Source organism: Patiria miniata, unplaced genomic scaffold (genome assembly GCF_015706575.1).
Source record: "Patiria miniata isolate m_02_andy unplaced genomic scaffold, ASM1570657v1 HiC_scaffold_2, whole genome shotgun sequence".
Taxonomy (NCBI): domain Eukaryota; kingdom Metazoa; phylum Echinodermata; class Asteroidea; order Valvatida; family Asterinidae; genus Patiria; species Patiria miniata.
This window is the reverse complement of record NW_024037058.1, coordinates 788,680-809,886: the sequence shown is the minus strand read 5'-3', so window position 1 is coordinate 809,886 and position 21,207 is coordinate 788,680. Positions and strand designations below refer to the sequence as shown.

At 40.7% G+C, this 21,207-nt stretch overlaps 1 pseudogene; it reads left to right on the top strand.

The window, feature by feature from the left end:
• Window positions 1-8,382: 8,382 nt before the first annotated feature.
• The window catches only part of LOC119726961, a 29,842-nt pseudogene continuing 17,017 nt past the window's right edge, over window positions 8,383-21,207 (top strand).

Below are 21,207 nucleotides of genomic sequence, written 5' to 3'. Positions count from 1 at the left end.
AAGCGCTCGTCCTGTCATACATGTACATGTACACCAGCTCGTCTGCAGTAACTAACAGTTATATTACGAGAAACTAACATTCCCAACACAGGGAATTCAACTCGAATTTGACCTGACACTGACGCTGACCCTTGATCGAGGCCGTGAGCAGACCCCGCCACACGCCCACCTGATGCAATTCAACCCCCACAACTCGGTCGTTACTCCAGTTACACGGTAAACATCGCGCCCATGGGTTGGAGGACAAGGTTATAATGGTATTTAAAGGCGGTGGTAAATAGCGATTATAGAAAACATCCAAAAGCTCATTATAGAAAGAAGGTACATGATATGCCAAACAAAAGTTATTGTCTTCAGCATTAATGGTTTGGAAATCTCAGCTCTCCCCCAACACGGATGCCCTCGCGATTGATGGATGAGCCTCATTTCATTTTTCTTGTCAAGTTTATACACTCATCTTTTTCCCATGAGTTATGGGTGGATGGTACGAATCACACCATTCGGAACTGCGGGAAACAGACTTCGACCCCGGGGTCGTGACACCACCGAGGTGGAATTTGGCAGCTATTATAATGTTCCTCTTAGTACGGCAAAAAGGAGAGCCTTTAAAACTAAATTACAAGGCTTGCCATGGGTATGGATCGTGTCGGCCTTCTCAAGAGATGATAGATCGTGTTATTTACAAAAGGCAAAGTTCAGGCAAATCAAGAGAAAAACTCAGATTTGAATCAAGGCAATAGGATCCTTAGGGCGTTCAACCTAACAGAGTCTCTGAGGCAAATATCATGAACATAAAACATGATCATATTGAAGTGGTTTAATGTGCATTGCTCGTGGATGTAAACATTGTGTCGGTACTAACAATGGTATGTACCATAGAGCAAGGATCGACCCTTCCCGCGACAGAGACTATTCAAATCCGACGATGATTAACACAGGCGGACATTATAACCAGCATTACCAGCACGTTGTCATAAAAGTTGGTACCCATACTGTCTTAACTTGTTCTTTAAAATGGAACTTGCGGTCGCTGGCAAAGGTAATTGTACATGATGGGGAGCAATAAATAACCGTCTGATATTTTCTACACAAACCCCCGGTGTAGGGGGTTTTGCGTAGAGCTTTTAAGATGTGTTGGTAATGTTGGCACGTTATTTCTCTTTCACGTCATGCGATTTTCAGTTTCCATAAATTGAGATGCTATATAGTAACAATTTTACAAAGGCCTTTTTGCGAGGGTGATTTTCTTAAGAAACTCCGAGTTTCACGCGCTAATTTTCCTATTGGAGGGGTCAACTGTCAGGCTTTATTTCCGTCAGTTAGGCGTGGCATTTGTCAGTTGCAGATTGGGGGGGGGGGATTCGTCCTCCTGACCCATTTTGTTCAACGATTCATTTTCCCCAAACGAGGACGTTCTATCAAAAAGGAAGCTTCCCATAAACACGTGTGCCTCATGTCCACACTCCCTAATGACTCAAGAAATGAAGCTCAGCCCCTTTGTTTAAAACACTGCATGGCGTAGCTCCTTAATTGTAAGGTATTGTAGAAGCGTCAATATAAGCCACCTCTTGTGGCATGGCCATATTAAAGGTTACACGGTGCAGCATTATGTTTTTGTTTTCGTCTCGTACAAATGGATGCAGACAAGAGTAAATAGGCACAACATTTCCTATGCCGGCCGAATCACGATTTGCATACTCCAAATTCTCCGGTATAGCATTTGTAAAAATGAAGATGTGAAGACGACTGCGACTATATAGCTCTTATTTCTGTGATATTCGGATGAAACTTAGGCCCTAAAAGTGCTCTATTTTGCAATGGAAAGTATCCATCCTGTTTCAGAATGGCAATGTACTTCAGGACTACTTTTAGGGTGATCATCTATGGATGGAATTTTCTCCCAAAAATCATCGGTCAATCCCCCCCCCCCCAAAAAAAAAAAAATTAGCAGAAAATAAAAGATGATGAAAAGTTAATAATTGCATACAGACCACAGTATATACCGTGGTGTCACACTTTCGAATGACATTTTATTCAATCACGGTATATGTGGCCTGAGGTAGTGCCATACGCCCTGCCTTGCATAGTCGAAGCCCACTGTTCTGTCATTATGCTCTCGTCCCTTGGCTCTGAGTCAGAGCCAAGGGAGCAAACCCCAACAGCAAACCGTGCCTCGTGGCAGCACTTGGGCGAACGATTGCTAGGAAACCCCGGCATCCTCCGGCTAGCCACCGTAGGGTCTAAAGTTCATGCCTGTTCCGGCATGTTCTTGCATGCCGGTGCGAGACAACTCTTGCTCCCCGAGAGAGTGCTGATGGTAACTTAATTGCAAAAGCTATCTGCACTTCAACATTCTTGCAAGCAGCTTTCATGAAAATGTACAACCGCACCTCCATACCGGCTCAGTCGTCGCCCGGTTTACCCCCGAGGACCGCGCTATTCGGCAAGAACTTCCGTCGACAGTGACAAATCAGCTATAAGACGTAAAAAGATAAAGAGAAAAAAATGTCTCTGAAGATACCTCAGTGGAACGTTAGGATGCTTCTCGACAGAGAAGTAACCGACAGACCTGGAAGATAAATACAACATTAATTGGTAGCGATGGAGCTTGAGAAATACCAAATTGAAATTGCTGCACTATGTGAAACATGGTTTTCCAGAGTCGGGCGGACTCAATGACCTGGAATGTTCATCCTTCTGGAGTGGCAAGCCTGAAGGAAAACGTTCGTAGAGAAACTGGAGCTGGATTTGCCATCAGGAATAAGACATAGTATCAAGACTTACAGAAATTCCTATATGTGACAGTGTGGCAGGGCCAAGTTTTCCTTGTGTGTTTTCATAGTGTATTAAATAGGAGTAGCTCCCCTTAGAAAAGAAAATCATTTTAGTTGAAGTTTAGATTCCCCCCCCCCCTTTTCCTGGTAGTGTGACCCCCTGTTTGTTTATTTTAGCCCACAAGTCCCCCATATAAAAGCTGCCACATTGCCATGCCTGAGTGATTATTACCCAGCAGACCAGCAGTGAGACAACTTAACATCATATAGTCATATATTTCCTCCTACCTGGAGAGTGTCTTCCTAGCTGTTTCTTTTGTCTGCTAGTCCAGTCATTGGTTTTTAGTTCATTCCTGTGCTTTTAGGGTCATTTTCCTCTAGTGCTGTGTGGATTTCATTTTGTTTCCCCATTTTTCCTTTGGTTTTTATTCTTTTTAACTTAGTTCTTTATCAAATTGTTCATTTTTTTTTATCCTTGGCAAATTCTTTTGAGTGTTTTATTCGTTGTTGATCCTGATTGAGATTTTTTGCCTCAAAGTATTTCTGGAAACTAGTTTTTTGCGCTTAAGGATAGACATTGTTTTTTTGTTTGTTGGAAGTTTTTTTGAGACTACATTAAATTTTGTGAGAAGTCTATTTTTGTTTCCTTGATTCCTTTTCTTTCTTTTTTTTGTTCCAGTTTAAAAAACTAAATCGCGACATAATCAGTGGAACCAGGTTTTTTCTCTAGTGATCCATTTTTCTACGTTACATTTTTGGCGCCGGAACCCGGGATGATTAATTTTCTTTAGGAATTTAGCCATTTATGTTTTTTTAGCTGGGACATTTTTTTTCTTCTTTGAAAGTTTTTTTTTTTTTTAATCGAAACCCATACAGTGCTTTTTGGTTAATGAACGAGAGAAGTGCAGGATGACGAAAACGCCATGACGGAGGTCCTGACTACCCTTCAGTTGAGTGGGTTTGACCCACTGCCCACCAGCTCTGACCACGTCGACCAAGTGCCGTTAGCTGAACCGCAGTTGAGCATCCTACAGCTGCTGCAACATCAAACACACATGCAACAAGTGATTGTACAGCAGTTTCAACAAATAAACACATTGAAATCGGTCCTCAGACAAGTTATCTGTGAGCAGCAACAACAGAGGCACTACATTCGAAGTCTGGAGTGTGTCCTGCACCAGTCCTGGCCAGTTCAAGAAGTCCCCATCCATCAGCCCGTTCCAGATGTACCCGTGTCCCCAGTCTCCATCAACGAACCAGAGCCCAAGAGTCCAAAAGAAGCCCCTCGTGTCCCCCACTTCGAAGACAACCAGTAGACCCTACCGTTGCCCCTACCAGTGGTCAGTCAAGCCAGGGTATTGGAGGCATCCGATGTAGCCACAGTCACCGTCTGCGCCAAGGACAGCAACAAGATCCTGCCATCAGGAAAGTGGTGGAACTTAAACTGTCAAATCCTATGAGGATCAGCCAGAGTACAAAAATCCCGGGACATACCGTTATTTCGTTTTACCGTTTTGGATTTCCTCAAAAACAAAAACAGTAAACGCACCGTTGACCGTTTTTTCGTTTTACAGTTTTGTAAAACGGTCAAACGGTATTAGGTCACAAAAAACAATGACCTTTTTGTTGTTTTTCTTAATTGTTGAAAGCGATAAACGGTTAGTTGCTTCATTTCAGAGTGTTGTTTTACAAGAACATGACAATGAAAAATGGTCAAACGGTACTGTCGACCATTTTTTTGATTTAGGTTAGGCAATTAAGCAATGCACCTAGGAATGTTAATGCGTCCTCATGGGATCGAGTCATTGCCTGGGACGCAAATTACCCTCATCGCATTTCGTTCTCACGACATAGTTTTCGAACTGGCTATTGAAGAGCCGCGCCGAACTCCAATGTCCTTCAAATATCTGCAACTTCTTCAAACGTATTACCATCCTGTATCCATTGTAAAAAGTAATGTCCCCCCTTGAAGTTTTCCAGCGCCATTTTTAAGTTGCTTGCAACTCTTAAGCCCCACCAACTGAATCGCGTGAGAAGGGGGTCATGGTCACGCCAGGAATCACACCACGCATTGTGCCGAGGTAACACTTTTTCATGTAAAGCATGGTACCCCCTCCATCCCCCTTGCCCAGCACCACAAAATGCACCACGGACTGCTCACTATGACACTGAAATAAAAAAACAGTCTGTATTTAATACTGACCGTTTTGCTGTTTTTCAAAGTTATTTGTGTAAAACTGTAAAACAAAAATCATTGATCGTTATGCTGTAATGAATTTTATTAAACTTATAAAACAGAGAAACCGTATTTATCTTAATACCGTTTGACCGTTTTACAAAACTGTAAAACGACAAAACGGTCAATGGTTTGTTTACTGTTTTTGTTTTGAGGAAATGCAAAACGAAATAACGGTATGTCCCGGGATTTACAAAGGCACGTCAACCTAAATCGGTACAACGACTACTGATTGTCTGGGATCGCCTGGATGTGGGAGGTGGCTTACTTTTGTACAGAAGAGGAGAAGGCAAGGGCAATTCTGTACTGGTACCAGTACTACCCCGCAGTTTAAGGGACAGAGTACTGTGCAGTTTGCATAACAGCATGGAGACAGGAGGATACGGCCATGTCCTGAAACAAGTGAGGGGTCGATACTTTTGGCCCAGCCAGCACAACGACACCATGCAATACATGAGGCAGCACCTGAAGAAAGTGAAGCAGCAGGAGATGACAACCAAAGCTCCCCCTTCACACGAGTCCCAAGATGTACCTTCTCCAGCCGCTCCTCCACCTCAGTTCCCAGATATATCTCCAGACTCCCATTCGGATGATGACGGCTCTCTCTCAACTCAAGCTCTGATGAATCTGTGGAAATCTTCACCAGACCAAGGCGTGTCATCAGATCATCAGTTCGATTTCAATAGTAATTTATTTTGTATATAAATTAGAAGTATTTTGTATGTATTTTTTGTGTTGTCAGGAGCCAACATTTTAAAGATGGCGTGAGTGTGGCAGGGCCAAGTTTTCCTTGTGTGTTTTCATAGTGTATTAAATAGGAGTAGCTCCCCTTAGAAAAGAAAATCATTTTAGTTGAAGTTTAGATGTCCCCCCCTTTTCCTGGTAGTGTGACCCCCTGTTTGTTTATTTTAGCCCACAAGTCCCCCATATAAAAGCTGCCACATTGTCATGCCCGAGTGATTATTACCCAGCAGACCAGCAGTGAGACAACTTAACATCATATAGTCATATATTTCCTCCTACCTGGAAAGTGTCTTCCTAGCTGTTTCTTTTGTCTGCTAGTCCAGTCATTGGTTTTTAGTTCATTCCTGTGCTTTTAGAGTCATTTTCCTCTAGTGCTGTGTGGGTTTCATTTTGTTTCCCCCTTTTTCCTTTGGTTTTTATTCTTTTTAACTTAGTTCTTTATCAAATTGTTCATTTTTTTTATCCTTGGCAAATTCTTTTGAGTGTTTTATTCGTTGTTGATCCTGATTGAGATTTTTTGCCTCGAAGTATTTCTGGAAACTAGGTTTTTGCGCTTAAGGATAGACATTGGTTTTTTGTTTGTTGGAAGGTTTTTTGAGACTAAATTAAATTTGTGAGAAGTCTATTTTTGTTTCCTTGATTCCTTTTTTTGTTGTTTGTTTGTCCCAGTTTAAAAAGCTAAATCGCGACATAATCAGTGGAACCAGGTTTTTTTCTACGTTACAACAGCATTATTACGATGAAACTACCACTGACAAGGAACTGCATCGCCACAATAATCAGTGTACATGTATATGCGCCGACTATTATGATAAACCCAGACAAAACGAAGGGAGCCAAGCTTCTACGGGGTTAATGTAAACATGGTATTGATAGCTGCAACTCCAACGGCGAGCTAACGCAGGCAGAACATTTCACAGTTGATGGCACTATTCTAAACATGGTAGAAAACTTTACTATATCGCGGCAGCACGATATCGAGGGATGCGGGATGTATAACGACGCGACTGCACCAAAGACTCTGGAGTAATCATGTATCATAGAGCTATATTAATTTAATATAGCTCTATGTCATGTATCCAGTAGAGCCAAATGTACAATTTACATGGCAATCTTTCTATCCACACCTATACAGCGCCGAAACATGGACACCGTTGTACCAGAAGCCATGTAAAGAAACTATTCGCCTTTTGCGATGAGACACCTTAGATCAATAATGAAAAATGAAAATCACCTGGAAAGACATGGTTACAACTTGAAACAGGCCAGGTCCTAGAGCGAACAGATTTGCCCTCGAAGATCTCCTCATATAAGAACGAACTTCCAATGGAGCAGGACACCTTCACACCTAATGAGAATGCCACTACACCTGAAAGGCTATACTACTCGCGACTTCCTGATAGGGTGAGGAGAAGAGGCCGCCCTCGCCTCCCTTAAAAAGTTACAATAATTGGATCAAGAGGAATCTGAATCAGAGGGAAATCAACACAAATTCATGGTCATCCCTGACTATCCAAAGCTTGAGAGCGGCTGTCAAATAATGTGGAAGTCGTCATTGTCACTAGCGACCGACAGCATAACGATCATGATTCCTTTACCGTGACGCATACCGCGCCTATGAACTTGGGTAAGCCTCTAAGCTAATATAGACCCGGCAATGTCTATATACGCCGGCCAAATCACGAGTTGCACAAATTCCGGTATAATGGAGCATTTTGAGGGTCGTGAACTTCAGGATTTAAAAGAAAAGAAAAGAAGGGTGGAGGCAGTGCAGAGGACTGTGAGCCCATATTAGTGTAACATTTGGAGTACATTAGGCCCTAATTAAAATTGTTTAATGGAGCGAAATAGGCGTCCGTTTTCAAAATGGCGACGGGCATTTTGAAAAAGGTTCCCCATCCACAACATGGGTAAATAGCGCCACAGTTTCGGACCCAAATGCATCCAAAATGCAGCATACAGAGGCGGCAGTGCCATTGTCTTCAAGTCTCCAATTGAGTCCCGTTATGTAATAATTTGAGTAACCATTTAATGTGTTCTTAATAAGAACACATTCCTCAATGGTATCTACTTCCTTGCTCTGCAGTCTATGCTTTTATGCCGAGCTCGGCGTGCGGAGTTTTGGCCTATTTATTGGGGTGTACCCTTTAACCGTCGATCGTACAAATTCGTACGATATGAATATGCATTTCGAAACTGATTTTTTTAAAACTAAAATACTGGACTACCCTCGTTAACGATAACAATTAAATAAAACAATATAGATAACTAAAAAACCTGACTATAATGATCCCCTTCTCAAAAATACAACTGAGGGCGCACTGATCATTTCCAAAATTCACAGCAATGTCGTTTATTAATTACAAATCGCCTTCCACAAAAATAATATGTACATGCTTTCCTTTACGCAAGATGTTTTTTAATCCTAACTTTGAACTTACAATTATTTAAAACATGCAAAAAATACAAACTTTACGACTCCACCCATTATACATTCGTGCGGCACCCGCCAGCTAGGTTTGTTAGATCATGGAGCTATAGCTCCATGGTTAGATCAATGGTTACAATGCATGCGCTGCACCGGTAGACTAGCCTCCTGCAGACGCGTGTGTACAGCGCCCTCATTCGCCTATCGCGCAAATTTCGAATTTCAAAGAGCTAGCCACCAGCAGCTCGAGCCACAGCTTGCTGCGCGTCCTTCGTTGTTTTTGGTTGTAAAAAAAGTGTGCCGAGTGCCGGTTGTGCCGACTAATATTAGACGATATACAGTACGGTGAGCTTCTTTCTCGTATTTGTAGAAATTTACTAGGCCCTATATAAATACTTAGACCTTCACAAACTATGGAGGGTCGCGGATGCTGGGTTTAATTTGACTGTATAAGAACATGATGAACATGATGAACAAGTGAACTGGGCCCAATTTCATTTTCATCATTGTTCATGATAGCCTAGCCCCATAAATGTGGCCTATTTACTGGACTGCCTCCGTAAACATAGGCCACACATCCACATGTACAAAAATCGTGTCGACGGAGCCAAATTTTGATTTTCACATTTAGGCTTAGTTTGTAGGTTTTTTTTGCTTTAGAAGCATACTCACCCTCTTTATAGGCTAATCAGAAAGTGCTGCCTTTTTCAGATGTATATTTTTCGTGAAATTTCCAGATTCATTTTTACACGTTTGCGTATCAAAATTTCAACATGAAATTTCACAAAAATTAGACATCTGAAAAAGGCAGCACTTTCTGATTAGCCTGTAAAGAGGGTGAGTATGCTTCTAAAGCAAAAAAACCCTACAAACTTAGCTGGAGTTACCCAGCCCTGAGTTTTATCATTGGGTTGCCTAATAGACAACCCAATGATAAAACTCAGGGCTGGGTAACTCCAGCTACTACAAACTAAGCCTAAATGTGAAAATCAAAATTTGGCTCCGTCGACACGATTTTTGTACATGTGGATGTGTGGCCTATGTTTACGGAGGCAGTCCAGTAAATAGGCCACATTTATGGGGCTAATGATAGCCCCACTAGTGTGGCCGTCGGTATGCTGCGCTGAACCTAAGGTTCAGCGCAGCATACCGAGGGCCACACTAGTGGGGCTAACCAGGTGCCATAATTTTACAGGATGTTTTAGACTGTCATTTACCAACATCCTACTAAGGTATTTTGTAAAAAATTGATTGTTTTGTTTTTCGATGTTTGCAAATGTTGTATGTATTCCCTTTAAAGGCCACACTTGGAACATGTACCCGAACATGTATGTAGAACTCTGACAAATTTAAATTTTCACCTATAGGCTATAGGCTTTGTTTGTAGTTTATTTTTGCTTTAGAAAGAAGCATAGCCTACTCATCCTCTTTTTGGCGATCGTGTAGTGTAGGGCCCGGTTCCTATAGTATAAGGGAACAAAATCCACTTTAAAATTATTGGACCTACCAAACTAGTTGGCGACATTCTCAATAAATAGGTATGTCATAGATAGAGGACAGGGTTTTGATTTTTTGAGGGAAATTTAGGGGTAAAATGACGACGACAGCGCAGCGACAACACGCAACCCGAAAAGAAAGATGGCGATCACCACGCGATGTAGGCTACCGTGAGCATGCACGGCGCGCTGAATCGCAAGGCATAAACCGCGCAGGAAAATCGGGATTTCTACCCCAAGAATCTGTTCAAAATTGCAAAACGGGTGTCATTTGAATTGAGAAAAGTCTGCTTTTTATTGTAAAGGTGATTTTTTAGCAATAAAAAACATTTTTGACTCTTATTTGATCAAAACAAAACAGGGGCCCTACACTTCACGATCGCCCTCTTTTTTAATGTTTAAGTAGGCCTAGGATAGATAAAAAAGCTGCATTTTTCAGACGTCTATTTTTCATGCTAATTTCCAGATTCGTTTGCACACATTTGCGCATCAGAAATGTCAACATGATATTACACGACAAAGAAACACCTGAAAATGCAGCACTTTTTTTCTATCCTACATGTATATAAAGAGGGTGAGTATGCTTCTACATGTTCGGTTACATATTCCAAGTGTGGCCTTCATTTACGCAGGTAGTCAGTAAATTGGCCACATTTATTCGGCAACAGTGCTAACTAGCCCAGGTTGGATGTAGGTAGGTTAGGGAGTCAGACCTGGACCGGCTACAGTACTAAGCAAAGATCCTATAGCGCTATAGGCGACCAAAGATCCTATAGCGCCGCTAGCGCTACGCGGTGCTATAGCGTAGGAATCTTTGGCATGTTTGGTGCTAACCAAAGATCCTTGCTTACGATCACCTAGCCCCATAAATGTGGCCAATTTACTGGACTGCTTCCGTAATAATGGCCACAGTTGGAACATGTACCCAAAAGGTAGAACTCTGTCAAGATTTGATTTTCATATTTAGACTTGGCTTGTACCTTGTAGTTTATTTATAATGCTTAAGAAGCATATTTATTTGTGCTTTAAAAGCATACTCACTGCTCACCCTCTTTATCATGTTTATTACTAGTGATAGAAAAAGGTTTGGCATTTCTCAGACGTCTATTTTTCGTGTGATTTCCAGGTTCGTTTCCACACGTTTGCGTATCTACATGTAAATTCTAACACGAAATTACACAAAAATTTGCCGTCTGAAAAATGCTGAACTTTTTTCTATCGCTATAAGAAGGGTGAGTGTGCTTCTAAAGCATAGGCCTAAATAAAGTACAAAGTCTATTATTAAAATCAAAACTTGACAAAGTTCTATATTTTCGGGTGCATGTTTCAAGTGTGGCTTTTATTTACAGAGTTAGTCCGGTAAATTGGCAACATTTATGGGGCTAACGATCACCATTTTGTGCAACCACACTAGCAGAACCATATAGCACAGAATCCTTAGTTACGAGATAAACGCTTGCGCAGAAGCCCAAATTCCTCACTATTATTGGAATGCCAAACTGGCTTACAACATTCTGACAGTTTCAAAAATTAAAGAAACTTATCAATTATTAACAGTCCGGCATCCTGTGCAATCTTGGCACAGCCACAGGCACAGGTGCTGCTTGTCATTTTCAAGAAAAGTGGAATTTTTGTATCAATTTTCCACAATGGTTGGCTGACCAGCGTTGGACAAAAACTGACTTTTTTTCAAGTAGACCTGCTGCCCCCAATTTACCAAATTTTGTAAGTCCACAGTTTGTTTGCAATTGGTTAATATGTATCTGTCATGTCATGCATCATGTCTTCGAACGGGTCCCTCACCTGACAATTCCCTGACGTCTATAAATTGCTCCGCTTCATCTGAAGTTTGGTCAGGGAACCAGACTCCAAGAACTGCATTTTTTTTATTGGTTTCTCCATCATCTTTGATTATTAATATGAACACAAAACTTTAACAGCTATTTGTTACGGCACTTAAGGAGGTAAATTCAACATGTGTAAAGGGCACCCGGCATGTTGCATGCCATTAAACACATCCTCTGTTAGGCCCTTGTATCAATCATGTCGTACTTGCCAATGCTAACATGTAAATCTTGGTCCTGTTGAATTGTCCGTTGCAGAATCCAAATCCATGTAGAGTCGGGTGCATGTAGTTCTTCGATCATGTTTGCTACACCACAAAGACACCAGACAGTTGACAAGGAGAATGTCGGTGCCCAGGTAACTCAACTAATCCTAGATACTGAAACTGTTGTGCTTCCGGCCGCTTAATTTGAACTTCAAATTGTGTCGTAGTTTTACCACTCGTAGTCGGCAGACTTTAAATAGCCAACATCGTACACCAGCATAAAGTACACAGAGTTGCAAAAATATTTGGAGCTGCGTGTTTTGCTGAAGAATTAGCAGACAAGAAAAACACATTTGGGACACATAGTTTAAGACCAATGTAATGATTCAGATGCAGTGTCCTCTTTGACAACTCTAGATACTACATGAATAAACATTCATTGTATAATGCGTGTACCATTGCTTGCCCAGTGACTTCTATTTACACAATTATGTACCATTTTAGTCCTTTTCTTTTTGCCTCTAGACAAACATATTTACGTAAGTCCTAGACTTACAGACTACAGAGGAGGCTGATTTTTTTTTAAAGTATATGCATTTAATTGGCTTTTTCGCAATTTGCGAATAAGCCTTTCTTTTTGTTCTGATTTTTTTTTTTGGGGGGGGGTTTCTTCTTTTTGTGCCCAAAATCCCATAGACTTTGTGCACGATTTTAGTACACGCCACTTTTGACATTGAACTTCGTCGTACATCATTCAAATTAAGCATATGCATTGTCCTTGTGGCAAAGTTGTGTCCCGAAGAGTGACGTCATGATTACGTCATCAGGGGCCATGTGACGTCATCACAAACATGCATATTTTGAAGTCCTATATCTACAAAACAGTAAGTCCAATTGTGTTGAAACTTGGTATGTGGGTAGACCGGGATGTGTTATAGATACAAAATAAGGTGACATCATGATGACGTCATCATGCGATTTTATATGAATATTTAAATGTTTGGACCTTTTACCCATATCTCACGAACGCAACATGCAAAATTCACAATTCTTTATGTATTTGGTTCGTTAGGTAATAGGTATTTGCATAAAATTTTGAAAAAATATGTGACGTCATCATGACGTCATCAAAAATGCGGATTTTCAAAACACATATAAGGAAAGGTCCGATCGTCATGAAACTTGGTGGGTAGGTAGATAAGTGTACTAGTATGCAAAGTCCGAAGTGACGTCATGATGACGTCAACATTTGATTTTTTTATGATTTTTTAAATATTTATAATTTTATTCTGCTTCCAAAATTGCACACTTCCTTTCATCGGATTGACTTTAAGCTTGGTTCAAACCAAGACCACAATGACAAAATGTACATTGAGGATGGTTTTCAAGATGACGTCATCGCAGGGCATGTGACGTCATGTGTCAAAGCTTTATTTCAAATCCCATTGACAATGCACATGATTTTTGTACACGCCACTTTTGGCATTGAACTTTGTCATACATCATTCAAACTAAGCATATGCATTGTCCTTATGGCAAAGTTGTGTCCCGAAGAGTGACATCCTGATTACGTAATCATGGGTCACATGACGTCATCACAAATGTGCATATTTTGAAGTCCTATATCTACAGAACGGTAAGTTTGAATGGGTTGAAACTCGGTATGTAGGTAGGCCGGGAAGTGTTATAGGTAAAATTTGAAATGACGTCATGATGACGTCATTGTGCCATTTTATATGTTTTTTTGAATTTTTGGACCTTTAAGCCATATCTCATGAACGCAACATGCAAAATTCAAAATTCTTTTTGTATTTGGTTTGTATGACGTCATCATGACGTCATCAAAAATGCATATAAGGGAAGGTCCGATCGTCATGAAACTTGGTGGGTAGGTAGATCATGGTACTAGTATGCAAAGTCCAAAGTGACGTCACGATGACGTCATCGGTTGATTTTTTATGATTTTTTTATATTTTAAAATTGTATTCTGCTTCCAAAATTGTACCCTTCCTTTCATCGGATTGACTTTAAACTTGGTACAAACCAAAACCACAATGACAAAATGTGCATTGACATGTGTTGTCAAGATGACGTCATCGCAGGGCATGTGACGTCATGTGATAACACTTTATTTTTGGAATTCTAAGCATTTTGAATAACCTTTAACTGTATCAAGCACTCTCAAAAGTGACTGCAAAAGGATAAACACAACAGAAAACATTTGTTAAATGCGAAAAAGCCTTATGTTCTGTTCGAACAGACATAGCTCTAGTATTTTTTTTTGTCTGTTAGTTGCTATTTTACGGTATTGTTTTAAGTGGCATGCAAAGTTTTAACTGATATGTCATGTTTAAAAAAAAAAAAAAAACCATAAACCAAACCCCCAAAACCCCAGAGCCTGAATAGTTTTTCAACACAAGCCCCACAGACGACCATAAATTTTGGTCTTTTAGCAGGTCTGTTGAAGCAAGATATTTTTGTCAACCTTACATTCCAAGTGTAATTTTTGAACTTACACTATAAATGGTATTGAAACTGTTTCCTGACATGTTGCTTGCAGGTGAAGACACCAGGGAAAACCTTGAATCCTCTTGTGACTCCAGTCAGAAAGCCTCTAGCTAGTCTCAACCAAGATGTAACTGCATCCCACAACTACAGATCATCAGCAAAGATGGTGCAGAAGATATGGACCCCTGTCAAACACTGCACCCCTACCAGATTGACATCTGCAAACAAGACTCGAGGAAGACAAAGCAAGAAACACAGGTTTGAAAAGAACAAAAGTACACCTTTGGAGAAATATGTAGCTTTTAGTACATGTAGGCATTGAAATATACCGTTAAAAAAAAAAAAAGTTTATTGAACTCAGTTTAGTTTGGAACCAATCAAGATCAGTACATGTACACCCATACATGCATTATGCATCTTGATCTAGTTTAGCTGGCACCTTTAACAAAACATGTCCAACATGTTTGCTTAGAAAATACTTAACGCAGTTCACATTTGTATGAAGTTGTGGACTTGGCCTGCCAGGATTTTGTAGCCCTTGTTCAATGCATGAAACAGATATAATAACAGTCAGAGACAAAGAAATAACAGGTACAGATTTGATGCGGAGGCTGCTTCTGGAAGGAATAGAGGTGGCTGTCAACAGATGCAAAACAATCTCACTCACAATATCCAAATGTTTACTCCTGTATCCTTTCTAGGAGGTCTTAAATTAGTGGATCAAAGTTACTGTGTACCCAAACAACATACAGATGACGTATCTTTAAAGATTTAGTCCATTATTTGTAATTTGTGCATTTTGTTCGTTTGAAGCAATAAAAGTGTTCAAAATCTAATGAAAGATACTGAACAACTAACCTGACGAAGTTTCAGCTCAGCTTCAGCTGTATATTCCGAGAAAAACAGCATTCTAGGATCTCAATTTCAAATCAAAAGTTTCTGAATCATTTTTTGAATTGCAGCTATACGCGATGTCGCGCACTGATCCGACGAATTATAGCAACCGTGTGCGCCTGTGCGTCGTGCCAATGCTTGCGCGCGCTGCGCCAAATAACAAAACGAACTACTAATTTAAATTTTCCTACGGTGCGTCTTAAGATGCACCGTTGGAAAGGCCTTCTTTCGTTGATTACTTCAAAATGAGAGCTTGCCAGAAAGAATAATTTTACAGGGAGTTTAGTCCCCTTACTATCTTTCAACCAACAAGTTTTTCAACAATAATACGCCAGTTACTTTTTCGGATGGCTGTGAATGATGGACTATAGCTTTAAAGTGCCTGATTTGACACAGGTGCCACAAATGCTTAAAATAAACATCCTTTATTTTGATTTACGTGCTCATATTTTTTAAGTCAGTAAGAATTGCTACATTACAGAGGATTGACACTTCTGTAATTGTTTTTTCTTCAGGAAAGGCAAAGATCCATCAGTGGCTTGGTCGTCTTGTAAGAGAACAGCCCTGAGTGTGACCGAAGCTGCTGAGTCTCTCCTCAATCAAGTCCTTCTCAAAGAAATATCTGCTTGCTCTCATCTTCCAAAGGTACATGTACATGTATGTGCACTGTAACTATGTAAGCAAATACATACATTTCAAACAAATCGACATTAGAAAATATTTAAAAACAAAAATAGTGAATATGAAATGAGCACCCTTTAAGTCAAACAACTGTTAAGTCAAACAAAGAATCCATTGCCTTCTGTAGTATAACAATGATATACAACCCTGCTTAACTCAAAACTCTGCTTCAGTCAAATTTTGAACCTGTTCCCTTGAGGTTTGACAACTCGAGATTTCACTGTATTGTTGTGACTTACTAGTCACAAGACATTGACAAAATGATCAATGTGAATGGTAATGCTCCGTGCAAAACCTACAACTTTCATGCTACAAGTAGTTTTTAGAATTGTTGTTGATTTTTTTGTCAGGAAAGTGGCACTGAATGGATGGAACCACTGTCTTCCATATCTGATGGAGATCAGCTGTTGGAACAGACTGTGTCAGGATTGGTAGATAGTGCAATTCATGCTGCCTTACAAGAATTGAGAAATGAGAAGGTAGGAAGAACCTCTTGGCTTTCATCTGTGTCCGATTGTTGTAAGGTGATGTTTGATCCCGCACTTCGTGCAGAGGATTTGTGATTTTGGAGTTGGGTTTGCACCGTACAGTAGGAATGTCAGCTGAACATTTTTTTGCAAGCAGGAAACTAAAATGAAAATTGATGAATCTTTGTCCTTGTTACTACTTCAACAGGTGCAAGGAGCAACCTGCTCAATCCCTACAAAGACCAGCAGCACAGAGTCACTGGCTCTAGATCCTGTAACACCAACCACTGATGGCTTGTGGAGTATTGCTCTGGGGCTTGACGAGTCCTACAACAACTCTGGCCAGGGTCAGGACGATACCAGCGTCTTCTTAGAGGACAACCTGTCCGGTATTTCATCTGAATTATCACTGGCGAAGGGAATGGCTGCAGGGTGTAGTCCTGTCATGAAGATCAGTAAGCCATGCTTTACACCTGCTAATCATCATGAGGGTCAGGAAACAAGACTTGCTCCAACTATCCACCAAGACAACATATCTATAGACGCTGATGGAGAAAACAGCAACAATCACATGCGCTCACGTAGATTGGTGCTAGGCTTACCAGGATCTACTCCCATTGCTTCTCATCAGATGATTCAGGGAACTGATTCAGTCCAAAAAGTTGTTCAAAAGCTTGAAATGACAAACATGGCCCTGGTTGAACTTGAACCATTAATGAAAGTGGTACCAGCTGAAATTGCAATCAGGAGTTCATGCACTGTGCCCATTGAACTACCACACACCAGTCATGGTACCAGACCAGATGACAGAGCTAACACTTCTGTTGCCATGACACCGGTCAAGACAATGCAAACTGACCCTATGACTTCTGCCACTAATGTGGCTGGTGTAGCTGTTGGTAGCACGCCAGTCCACTCCAATATAACAGCAATGACGGACAGCTCTGTTGGCGTGACCCCTGTGAAATCTTACAGCATATTCACTGGGACTACTCCTCACAAACCAATCTTAAAGACAGATAGCTGTTTGATGACCACGCCCATTTATGTCTCTAAAGCTTACAATGGAACCACACCCACTGGAATGACTGATGGCGTGACTATGACCAATCCCACCAGTTCAACTGATGCCTGTATCGGAACCACACCTATCAGGCCAGTTGAAGTTCTTAACAAGTCCGTCACAGCGACCCTAAGTCAACTGCCAGATTCTGCTTTCGGAACAGCATCCAAACAATGCAGTGATGCTAACTGTGGGACCACACCTGTTAGAGTGTCCAACACTTCAACTGTTACTACACCCACCGGTCTGATGGATGCCAGTGTTGGAACCACACCCTCTGAATCAGTAGAAATGACAAACAAGTCTGTCATGGTGACGCCCATCAGAATGTCAGATACTATGACTGAAACCACACCAATCCAATCTAGCCATGCCCTCATCGGTACTACCCCAGTTAAATCTGCTGATATTGGTCTGAGTACAGACCCAGCTCTGGTCACTGATTCTTCTACAGGAACCAGTCCAGTACGAGTCACAGAGGTTGGGGTAGGTACAGGTTCATACCAGGCAGTAGATGCCCAGTGTGGATCAACACCTGTTAGAGTTGTTGATATGAAATGTGGAACCAGCCCATCTGCCTCAGTAGATGCAAGCACAGCTGTTACACCCCTTGCTCTCAGTACTGCAGAGACACTGACGTCACCGATTGTTGTACCAGCATTCAAGTAAGTATTACATTCCCTAATCAATGCTTATCAGAAGCCTCTGTATATTGGGCCACATGCTACTTCACATGCTGAAAATAAATCATATAGGCATGATTGCTCACCAAATTGTAATATAGAATTTGAACATCCCTGCCTAAAATGGACCACTTTGTTATATGTAAGCTAAGGTATTCTGATTTGTACCCAAAATAACTGCATTGCTTTCAAAATGAGAATGAACAAATGATAATTTGGCTTAGTGTGATGAAGTGATGTGGTCTCCCAAGAGGACTGCATGTACATGTAGTCCACGCTTTAAATGACAGCTTTTCCTTCCGCAATTCCACAATAAAGGTGTTGAATGTTACAGTCATTAATACCCATTTTTCCATTAAATCTTGACAGATTAGAAGCTGAGAGTCCAAGCCAACTGGATGCTAGCAGTCTGATGAGTCACATGGAGTCAGCATGTATCAGTAATGAACTCCTCCGCCGTGAGATTCAGACAATGAAGACAACCAAAGCTGAGCTACAACACCAACTAGATGGAGCCAGAGAGCAACTTGAACGGAGGGAGGTGGTGGAAAGGCTGGAACAGCTTAATCCGAAGGTTGAATTGCGACAAACTTCAAAGGTATGGCATTGGTGTCTCTCTGTACTTCTGTTCCAAACAAGTAATTTTGCGACACTACGCTCCGTCGAAATATCAATATTACTTGATTACAGTGTGATATTGACATTGTCTATCATTTTTTTAATGAAATTGAAAAATCCAAAATTTGATATGAGTAAATGATATTGGTCAGAAATGTTGGCCGGTGTTTGAGCAAGGTAGGACCACTGGACAAAAACAGTTTTGTCAACAGAAGGCAGTGCAAGAATCTTAAATACAAAATGGTTCCCTTAAAGTGCCAAGTAGGTTGAAACTCGTTATTTTAAGTAAATCACGTCAAAATAGGTGTTTTTCATGATCTTCACTTATACTTGCCCGAAGACATCAACATGTTGGTAGTGTTGACAATCGGTTTTATTTTTACTCCATGGGGCTTTACACTTTGTATAGCTTGAACAAAAGGACCAATCGCGGGACCGACTAAAAATGACAGGAAATTCACGTAGGTCTAATGTATGTGCAATCATTAAGTGCAATTGCAGTTTATCATCTTTGTTTGGCGGGAACCAGTCTATAAGCCTGTTCGATATCCATTTATCTTTAAATCGGAATATCATGGAAAAAATATCGGATATCGCAATATTATCGTGATGACGTCATTTTTCCATTCATGGAACAATGGAATAAACAAAAAACACGACCAAAGTCACCATCCACTGCCGTGAAAAATAACCCGATAGTCCCGATGGTCCGAATATGTCCTGAACAAAATCATCAATTTTATTTGAGTACTATTCTCATTTACTTTGCCAATTAAGGAGAAAACAAATTCCACATTCAAATATCGAAAAAATTTACCTTGAAATGTTTGATAAAAATGTGTAAATAGAAATATCTCACAAGGAAAGAACGAAGTACCAGCACGCAATGCACGCCGCACTGATGCCACGTGCAGACCGTGTACAGCCCACACCATTTGCGGTCAAGGGTGTGCTTCCTTGAAAACAATTTACCAGTATTTCCATCCTTTCAAAATTACAAATAACATTTTTTTTATGGAGTCCGAAATATGTTCTTGTTCAGAAAAAGTTCTTCATTGTTACAAACTCACAAAAGTATTTTTTTCTAAAGAATTTATTGATGAAAAACGATGTTAACTCCAAAAAGAGGGTGAAGCACCCCTTTGTAAAATTAATGGATCCTTCCAATTTTTTTGAACGAAAGTCACGATTGAACAGTTGGTTTTCGACGTTTTTTGTTGTTAAAATATGAACTGATTTCATAAGTTTGGCACAGTTTTGGCACTAAGCAAGTGTAAGTGCCCGGGTACAGCCACGGCAGAGACGGAACGAGTCAGGAAAATATGTGCAGGAAAATTTGATCTATTTCGCCGGAGTCGTTGGCCCGGCAGCAAATTTTTTTCTCCCAAACGACATCCGCATATACGCTATGGAGTTTTGGACTTTACTTTTCTAAAAACATGAGAAGAAAATCGAAAATATATAAATATATGGAATTCGGACTTTATTTCCCTTTTTGAAAAAACCTCCGAAGCCTCAGGTTAGAAAATTAAAAAAAATCCGGGTGCAAAACCGTGGATTCGAACCCGCAACCTCGCGGTGCAAAATCACAATTTAGTATCGACTGAGCTGTCGCACTGCTCGCCACATTGTGGGGAAACAAAACCATTATATAGTGCGTACGTATCATAAAAGTATTGTAGGAGGCGCTTAACAACCATGTATGCGGATGTCGTTTGGGTCTGCCTGATCTATGGCCTGATGAGGCGCAGGCTGCGCCGCCTGGGAAAAGAAAATTTGTGGGCCCGACGAGGGCTCCCCTGACCGCGCGCCGAAACGAAACATGTTCACTTCTCAACGTCATAATCTACAATTATTTGCGGTGTTTTGTCTGTACAACTTCTCGTTCAACTATTTCTTTCAGAGACTAGTACCTGTGCGGTATCCATGGTGAAATGCCTCTGTTCTGCCTTGCTGAACTTACATACTTCTTCTCCGGAAAAACATGTCTAAAAAATCATCCCAATCGAATCGTTTTGAGAATAAGCAGTGTTCTGTATGAAACATTTCCGTCACAAAACAGGCACCGTATTTTCTTTGCGAAATGTCAGAGACTTTGTTTCCCTTCGGTTAACTTAGACGCACGTGATTACGTTTTCACTTGGTACTTGGGGGCGAAATTGAGAACAATCGGTTAAAAAGATGGTCTGGATTGTGTTGTTTGTATAGCTCCATGTTTGTACTGCCACGTGGAAGACGCAAAATCCAATACACGTGACGTTCGTTAAGTCAGTTGGTTCTGCCCCTTGATAGGTAAGACCTTGCGGTACAATGCGGTAACAGTGAATTTGTGGTTTGCGTTTTTTTATGGGAGCGCTGTAGCGGCTCTATTTAAAGTCCAGTGGTGACTCTAATGGTTACAAAAGTGGTAATTCAAAAGAATATCGCGATATTTTTCGGCATATCGAATTCCATGATGTGCCGATTTTTTTTAAGAGATCGATACGATTTCCGATATAAAAATTAAATCGAAATATCGTGAAAGATCGTCATATAGGCTTACCAGTCTATGAGCTAAGCAAGATA